The sequence below is a fragment of the Rattus norvegicus genome, chromosome 9 (assembly GCF_036323735.1).
Source record: "Rattus norvegicus strain BN/NHsdMcwi chromosome 9, GRCr8, whole genome shotgun sequence".
Classification (NCBI taxonomy): domain Eukaryota; kingdom Metazoa; phylum Chordata; class Mammalia; order Rodentia; family Muridae; genus Rattus; species Rattus norvegicus.
The window spans coordinates 82,384,546-82,394,073 of NC_086027.1; the positions used below are offsets into that span (position 1 = coordinate 82,384,546).

The 9,528-nt window shown below is 38.9% G+C and overlaps 1 long non-coding RNA gene across 1 annotated transcript in view; it reads left to right on the top strand.

Annotated features, from left to right (window-relative positions):
• LOC134480294 (uncharacterized) overlaps positions 1-9,255 on the top strand; it is a 77,703-nt gene extending 68,448 nt beyond the window's left edge. Inside the window, exon 3 of the long non-coding RNA XR_010054665.1 lies at positions 8,874-9,255. This is a non-coding gene — a long non-coding RNA (uncharacterized LOC134480294). The remainder of the gene's footprint in view (positions 1-8,873) is intronic.
• Positions 9,256-9,528: the final 273 nt, after the last annotated feature.

The following is a 9,528-nucleotide window of genomic DNA, read 5'->3' on the forward strand; positions in this document are numbered from 1 at the left end:
GTTGGCTATGAATATTCACCTCTGTATTTGTCAGGCTCTGACAGAGCCTCTCAGGAGACAGCTATATAAGGCTCCTATCAGCATGCACTTCTTGGCATCTGCAATAGTGTCTGGGTTTGGTGGCTGCATATGGGATGGAAACCCAGGTAGGTCAGTCCCTGAATGGCCTTTCCTTCAGTCTCTGCTCCACACTTTGTCTCCGTATTTTCTCCTGTGAATATTTTGTTTCCCATTTTAAGAAGGACTGAAGCATCCATACTTTATTCTTTCTTCTTCTTGAGCTTCACGTGGTCTGTGAATTGTACCTTGAGTATTCCAAGCTTTTGGGCTAATATTCACTTACCAATGAGTGCATACCATGTGTGTTCTTTTGTGATTGGGTTACCTCACTCAGGATGATATTTTCTAGTTCCATCCATTTGCCTAAGAATTTCATGAAGTCATTGTTTTTAATAGGTGAGTAGTACTCCATTGTGCAACTAAGTAGAAGCAAAAAGAACTATGCAAAAAATCAACAAAATCAGGAGCTGGTTCTTTGAGAAAATCAACAAGATAGATAACCTTAACCAGGCTAACCAGAGGGCACAGAGACAGTGTCCAAATTAACAAAATCAGAAATGAAGAGGGAGACATAACAATAGAAATTGAAATTTTAAAAAAATCATCAGATCCTACTATAAAAACCTACACTCAACAAAACTGGAAAATATGGATGAAATGGACAAATACTAGGTACCAAAGTTAAATCAGGTTTAGATAAACCATCTAAACAGTCCCATAACCCCTAAAGAAAAAGAAGTAGTCATTAAAAGTCTCCCAACCAAAAAACCAGTCTGCCCAGAACCAGATGAGTTTAGTGCAGAATTCTATCAAACCTTCAAAGACCTGATACCAATACTCTTTGAACTATTACACAAAATAGAAACAGAAGGAATGCAAAGCTATTTATTAAGTAAATGATAACCTCTTTTACATACTAAGTTTGGCAAACTTCATCAGGCAGGGTGTTTTTATCTCACTATTCTTTGATTCTAGCAACATTCCTGGGTATTTGTAGATATCGCAGGGGCCATTTTAGACACACTTTATATTCTTTTATAAGAAGCATAGAAGTTATATGACTCTCCCACAGTTATTAGCCCTGTTGTGTAACAACCATAACTAAAAAACAGGTCCTCTGAATTGTGAGGACTATAGCAAAAAGAGGGTTAACAGAATGGTTTGGTGCATTCATGTCCTAGCAATGACTCTTTTCTGAGTTGCCTGCCTGGATCCTGGATCTGTCTTTCTCTGTTTGCTGTGCTAGAAAATAAATGCAAAGAACTGATCTAGAGATGGGATAAGGAAGAAGAACATGGCTCCAGGGACTAGCTTGAGACATGCTTCTGAAGTCAGCTGGGTGCTATCATGAAACTCAAACAGGAACAGGACTTTGTTCTAACCAAGAGCAGGGAGCCTCCTCACCTCCAGTCTATACATCAGCTTTTCTCCCCAATCCTTGCCACCCTTGCCTTTGTGGTTTCTTCATTATTTGTGGCAAGAAAATGGGATATGTCTAAGCTCCATCTTCTGGCTAATCTTACTTCCCCTGCTCCCTAAAACAATCTCTCAACAGCCTTGTCAGTCTGAAAACGTAAGGCAAACCTGAAACCTCGCCCTTCCCGGGCTTGCACTGTTTCTCGGTTTCCAGACTGTCCTCTTTAAAACTTCCTACGAGCTTACTTGCCCTCCACCCTTGTCCACCCAGCATACTAGAAATCTCTACTTCTATGAAGCAGGTACGTGGGCAAATTAGAAAGGCTTCCTATGGAGAATATAAACACCCTGTCTCACTGTGTCTTTACCAAGATAGTTTTGTTTGGTTATCACAAAGATCACATTTCCCATTGTTCGACCATGTAAGAAAGTAACTGGCATTCTTTTTTTTACCCCCAAGTAGTTAAAAAAGATCTGCTCCATAGGGATTGCTACCCATTCTCCTGAAATACCATTTATTGCACTGTTAGTGCCTGGTGGGATAAGTAAACTGAAGAAAGGATTCTGGAAAGTTCTATGTCTACTTTCTTCATGGGTATTTAATGATTTGAGGAGACCTGAGAAGCCCCTTGACTGTGGCCCTTCTTTTCCTACTCCACAGGGAGTTGTACATTCACAGCTTGCTTACTGGATCACATTTGCAGCCAAGTTTTTGAACAATGTCATTAAAAATCATAACTAGTCCATAGTCTGCTCAAAACCCTTTCTTTGTCCTCATCTATTACAGTGTAATAAATATTGTGATATGTGGATGATGACCACATTATCACATGTATGTATCCTATGTAGTGTTATTCATATTTGCATGCATGCATACATGGATCTCTCTCTCTCTCTCTCTCTCTCTCTCTCTCTCTCTCTCTCTCTCTCTCTCTCTGTGTGTGTGTGTGTGTGTGTGTGTGTGTGTGTGCGCGCGCGCGCGCGCGCGCATGCGTGCCAAAGGCCCCACTTGGGTGTTTCTCCTACAGAACTGTCCACGTTATTTTTGAGATGAGATCTCTCACTGTTCTGGAGTTTGCCAATTATTTGAGACTGGCTAGGCAGGGAGCTCCACAGAGTGATCTCCTCATCTTTGCCTCCTCAGCCCTGGGATTCCAAGTCCTCCTGAGGTGACTGATGACTTTCCACTTCTCTCCTCTGCTCATACCACATTTTGCTCCTGTGAGTTTATCTCCTTTAAAGCTTGACAGCATCTGTGCTACAAGCACCATCCATGAAACTTCTATAAAATCTACAAAGCTAATTTTTATTTTATTTTGTTTTTGTGATACTAGGGATTGAATGTAAAGCCTTGAACATGATATGCAAGTGCTATAGGTTAAGCTAAAGGGTTGAACATGTTAGGAAAACACTATATGCTAAGCTAAATTTCCAGTCACCTTTTTATTGGGGGGTGGGGGATTAAGTCACTACAGCTAGCCTAAAACTTAAACTATAACTCAGGCATCTTTAAGATCTCGAACCTCTTGCCTTAGCCTCCTAATTACATGGGACTGTAGATCTGTGCCACTAGGCCAGACAGAGTTTTAAAATCTGTGCTCCAGTCTCTCTAAGTTGGCCTCCTTTTATATTTCAGTCATTTCTATTAGCACCCAAAGTCATGTGGCATCACTATGTGTACCCAATTCCTTGCATCACTATGAGTAAACTGAATCCTTGCATGCCCCTGGAATTCTGATGTTGAATCCTAGAGCCCAGCGTGGTAGTGTGTGGGCTTTTGGGAGAGAGCTAAATGGCGAGATTGAGCACCTCTATGAAGGGGACTGTCATCTTTCCACTCTCTGTATGGGGAGACATAAGAAGAAGTCTTAGACTCCTCAGCTGTTAGAACACAAACTTCTGTTGTTTACAAGTCGCACAGTCTACAGAAATCTGCTCTAGCATTTCAGCATTTCAAGCAGACTCTGATAAAAGGCCTTGGCTTTATGCCCATCACTGTTGGTCACAATGCTTCCACAGCTGACTGATAGAATGACACAGGCACACACCAAGGGAAAAGAACTTCAAAGACATTCTAGAAATCCATAATTGCTTTGTCTGGGTGCCTGCTATTCATTAGACAGATTAAATTTGTATTTACCACTAATGGCTGAGAATGGCGCTAACATTTACCTTGGCATTTTCAGATTTGAAGCTTTGTTACTCCCATGAAATTTTTCTCAGCAATATTTAGATTTGCTGTGGTCATTTGATAACCAAGTTGTTACACTCAGTTTAGTTTAGTCATAACAACATAAACTCACAAAGCAAATTTGATTTTCATACTTATTTTCAAGGGGAAAAAAAAGGTGTCTTTCTAATTTAAAACTTTCTTGCTCAGAACTTGCACTTTCCCATTAAAAATGGTGTTTTCACAGAAGGATCTTTGATAATGCTAGGTTTCTTAGGAGACATGTACCTTACTACTTCAGCAGAGACCGTAATTAAGCCTTTTTATTATTATTTGGGTTCACAGTGTTTTCTCCTATCCAAATCTCTCTGGGAGGTGTGAAAAGCAGTGTTCTCAGGGGATAAGGAATAGGCAAGATGTCCTTGTGAAGACTGGGAGGTGTATTTCTAAGGCCTATGAAGGGCACCCATAAGTGGAACCCTTCCTGCCTAATCAAATGCATGAAGAAAATGAATAACTGATTTCTGAGAAGCTTGAATAAACAGTGAAATTTCAAGGACACTGTGTTGGTAACTTCTTGTTTCCAGGAGCTTTGCTATGCAGAAGAGGGAAGCGTTGATTAGAGTTAGTGATGATTAATAAACTCCCAACAATGCCTCTGGGTAGTACGTCATTGGACATACAATTCAGTCCAGGACTAGGTAACACCCCTCTCTCCCAACAAACAAGGAACATACTCTCTCTTGAGGGAAGTTAAACCCAACAGGCATCAGCCTTTGGTTAAGACTAAGATACTGTTTGACATGGAGTCTGAGTCATCTTCTGTTCTACTCTTTCCTTATAACAATCCTCTCTATCCCAGTGCTTAATGAATCACTCATGTATTGGGTTTTTGCCAGGTAGAGAGGATTCTAAACTTCTTTTTAGCACCTTGCCCTTCTATCACTCTAATATAAGTTACATACTGCCGAGATCCCCATTTACAGAATAGAACATTGAAATTTAAGGAAGTTGATCATTTGGTGAGTTTTTGAAAGAATCTAATGACACAGAGAGAGTCAGGCCTTTATTTTCATGTTTTTCATGAAAATAAAACATGAACTTGGAACCCTTTGCTCAGGAGACAGGACAAACTTGTGACTGAGAGTAATTAAATTTAAAGTTCTTTTTTCCGGATCTCTCTTGACTTGTCACAGTGTGTTTATTTTTATTTTATCTTATTTCTGGAATTAAATGTTATTTTAAGTATTAAAATGTAATATTCTATGTTTAAAAATTAACTATTACTATTGATTTCACCATTTTGCTTAATATACTTGGCCCTCCATATCTTTTGGCTCTATATCTGTGGATCCAACTAACTACACGAATTGAAAATCAAGAATTGATAAAATGGTTGTCCTAAATATATCCAGATTTTTCTTCTTCCTAATCCTCTAAACAATAGTCTAATAATTACTCAATGACATTTACATCATATTATGTTATTTATGTATTTAAAGCACATGTATTAAAAGTTCACAGGAGAACTGTACAACCTCCATTCAGATACTGAACTGTCTTATATAAGGGAGTTGAGCATCTAAGGAGTTTGGTATCCATGAGGATGTTCTGGAAGCAGTTCTCTGTATTAAAAGAAAACTGGATTATACAATGGTACTTGTAAACAGAAATAGTGAGAGCATTTCACTCTATGAGGAACCATCACGATAGCACAAAGTCTACTTCCTAGGATGTGCAAGCATAGGCACATTATTTAAATCATTAAAATTAATCACCATTAAACTGTTAGCAGAACATTTCAGTTCACTCTAATTTATGAGCACTCTATGAATAGCCCTTACCTTGACTTACTAATGAGCAAAGCAGGGCTGCTGTGAAGGAGAATTAGAAAGGACCTCGGCTCTTGCTTTCTATCTACGCCATCACATTTGGTAGAAGAGGTCAAGCAACACAGGGAAAGAGTATGAGTAATGAAGTCTATGATAGGTTTTCTCCCATTCTAGTTTCTTTGGTGCTGTTGCCAATTCTGTGAAGGGAAAGCAAGTTCTGATTTGGGTAGAAAATCTGGCCCCTTGGGACTGTTCAGTCATAGACATAACACACTTGCTTGTAGTTGGTTTGAGAGTTTGTGGGTCCATCAGAGTCCTATGCTCAAGGGATCTCCCCAAAATCATGTATGCAAATAAATATACAAAAAATAGAATTCAGGAAAGTTTTGTGCTGTGGCTATCTCCTCCATTAATATACAATTTGGACTTCAGATATAAAACACAAAGATAAAGTACTAAGCATTACAAAAATTTCCAATTTTGAGATGGCAACAGCACAGTATTAAACCAAACAGGAAAACTTCTTCAGCATGGAGCCCATGACACAGCACTGGTCACACCCTTGTAAAGTTGGCCTTGGCCAGGACCCATGCTTGAGTCCATGTGAGCCCAAGTTCATCATGCCTACTCTACTACACTGTATCAATGCCCCCTAAACACAAGACGCCACAACTTTAAACCTTTCAGACTTTAATCAGCACACTCTACTTGTAGTGAGCAGTTTTAACATGTGTCCACAAATTATTTAATATGCTTTCCTTTAAGAGATGGAACTTAGGTCTGGGTTTCAGGTCTTGCTCTTGGATTCAGTCCCAGCTACAACACCAGTTAAAAGAGAAGGAGTTTAGCTTTCTTCCTAGCAGTGAACTATATGTAGTGATGACTGACTCCTGGCGAATATAATGGGGCAAAATGATAAGGAATGACATGTGAAAACCCCTGAATCTTCTGTCCTCTTGTTCTTGGATCACTTGCTCTGATGATACTTGCTGCTGTACAGAAGAAGATAAAATACAGATGCTTTATAGGGCAGAGCAACTGGGAGCTCTTGCATTGGCGTCAGTAGGTAATGTGAATAAGCAATCTCACGAACTGGTCCTTAGAGCCATTGTAGTTTACACAAATCCAAACTGCAGCTTCACGGGAGGCCTTGAGCCATAGCCTCCCAGTTATGTTGCTCCTGTATTCCTGACTCAGACATTCTGACCAAGTATTTGTTGTTTTTAAGCCTCGAACCTGGGGGGAGGGGTAGTTGGCTATGAAGCAAGAGATGACTAACTTAGCAATATTTTCAAGTAAGCCTATAATCTTGACACAATCCAAAACAATCTGAAGACATACCAAGGAGTTTTCTTGGTCATGTTAGCTATCTACAAAGATATTGAAATGGGACATATGAAGGAAAATACGCAGGAGATACTTAATTTTTGTAGACATTTTATTTCTTGTGGGTGCATACAACAGGACCAGAAATCATTTCATTGCCTTGATGACTGGAGTGAGAAGCAGTATCCATGCCTACCCTTCATTGGGTACAAAACAGAAGAGCTGCTAATCTGATTGGTTGCCATAGCAGCAAGTGATACAGGAGTCCTGGAGAGGTGCTTTAGTTGACCTTTGCATCAAGCCAAGCCTCTTCAAATTAGCTTAGCTTCCTTCTCTTGGAGGCCTTAATGAAATCAATGGACTAAAACCATGACGGTGAGTAGGTGTGATATGTTATGGGGACGTGCTTTGCCAGGAAGTGGGATTACTATTCCTTGCAGTGGGAGGAAGCCCAGATTCCCTTCCTGATCTCACTTCTGTTATGGCAATCTGGCCAGTCACAGGCTGAATGTCTTAGGATTGTCCAGTCTCTAATGAAAATGTGAAATTTTCTTACTGTTCACAAGACTATTTCTTCTATCTCTATGAACATACCTCAAGTTGGTCTTATCTTACAGGACTCATGCTAAAACTCCTTGAACTTGGGTATTCATTAGTTGGGAGATAAGTAGAGCTCTACATAAAACTGACATTGCAAGTATATATTCAAACTAGCTTTGATAGAACAGATACTTTTTTCCTAACATGAAGTAATTTCTGTCCATGAGTATGGTATATCTTTGGTTTTATCCAAGCCAGCTTTTGCATCTTTAAGATATATTTTCATTTTTTTCTCATTAAAACTTTGCATTTTTGCATATCCGCATTAATTATATTTTCCTTGGGTTCTCTGTCATGTCTTCCTGGAATTGTCATCTTCTGGATGGCTCTCCTGTGAGCTGATTTCATATTGTGATCACTATTAGAGTTTGGGTTAGCTTTGTCATTAGTTCTAAGACATTACACATGGATGATCGTGTAAGTAGGAGACAGGTTTGCTTTTCTATCAATTTTTCGAAGTAAGATCTTGAATCTATTTTTCTTGTGATCGTAGTAGTTTATACTTTAAGAAGAACAAAGAAGACTAGTGAATGTCTTTGCTTTCTTCTTGTCATTAGCAGAAATTTCTCATGGTTTAGGGATGTATAACTTATTTTATTATGTTAAATTAATCACAAATTTTATACTTTAATTGAGAGAAAGCAAGCACTTATATGGAAAGTGTTTATTTTCAATCATTTATAGATGGTACAAAATTTTTCTTAGAACTTCTCGTAGGTAGACATTTGGATTTTCTAATTTCTAATTTCATAATTATTTGAATCTCTCCAATAAATCCCACTTTATTAAGATGTGTTTTCTACATGGTAGTAGATTATATTTGTTAAAATGTTATCTAGAAACTGTAAACCCATTATTTTAAGGGATAGTGACTGAGAAATTTATGCGTGTATCCTTTCCATGTCCAGTGAAGATTTCAATGTCACATCTGCTTCAGGGAAGTACTCGTGTATTTCTTTTAATTTTAACTTTCTGGAATAATTTAGGGAATATTTATACCCCTATGGTTTTTGCAAGCATAACAAAACTTTTCCTGTCCTTTTTTCCCTTGCTGCCTTCCCCAAGAAATAACCCAGGTCTGCTACTCAATGGTATGACTAACCCTTGGTAACGTTCTTCAGGGCTTTCATGGAATGGGTGTACTAAAGCCTTTCATCTCCATAAGCTTTATATTTCCAAGCAAAACAATACAGTTTGTCTAATTTTTCAATTTACTTGCATAAAGAACTATAAAACAGCATCATGTCTAAAATTTGTTCTCATTTCAGAAATATCCTTTCCGGATTGTAAGTGTATAACTTTTTGCTTTAACCATTCCTATTAAAGACTACTGTGTGATTAATCTCAGTTGTTAATTTCTTCACAAACCATAAGGGAGAAGATTTGGGGTTTAATTAGATCTATTGTCTTTCTAGTTGTTGATTCCTTGTGTCTTTTCCCCCATCTTGTTCTTTCTTCTATTCCATCAGGGCTGCAAAAACATCTTGTATATGGAGAAGAGCCATCCTCAAAAGGAGCCACCATCCACGGAGCTGGTGGCCCAGATGAAAAGCCGAGCCCAATATGTGGAAGCTTACGTTCATCGGAGCAGTGGATTGTCTTGGGCCAGACATTTGTATGGCTGCTGTTGTTGCCTCTAGATTCCTCAGCCTCTAGATAGACACACCAATGCCGTATGGAAGTTCTCACACCTTCTGCTCCAGACTGGAGCCACATCTCTGTCCCCCGGCTTTAAAGTACCCAGATTCTTATACAGTGTAGCTCCAGGGCATCCCTGGCTCTCCAGATTACAGGTGATTAACATCTGAGTCACCCCAATTAATTCTCCCTTACAATTATTTATACACTCAACAGCCCCATTCTCTGGTGAACTCTAACCAACACACTTGGTTTGCCCACTCGATTTGCACAGAAAAGTCACTTTTCACTATGCTTTACCTTTATATCCTTATGTCTCTCATAATTTGACTTTGAATTGTGTTGTATTGATTTGGTGGACAGAAATCTATAGCCATTATTCTTAATTGCAAATTCTGTCTTTTGCACGATTTAAAAAGTCATCTTCACACTTGATCTTAGCCAAAAGGCTGAGAAGCGATGGGAAATGGCGTCGCTTGTCACACT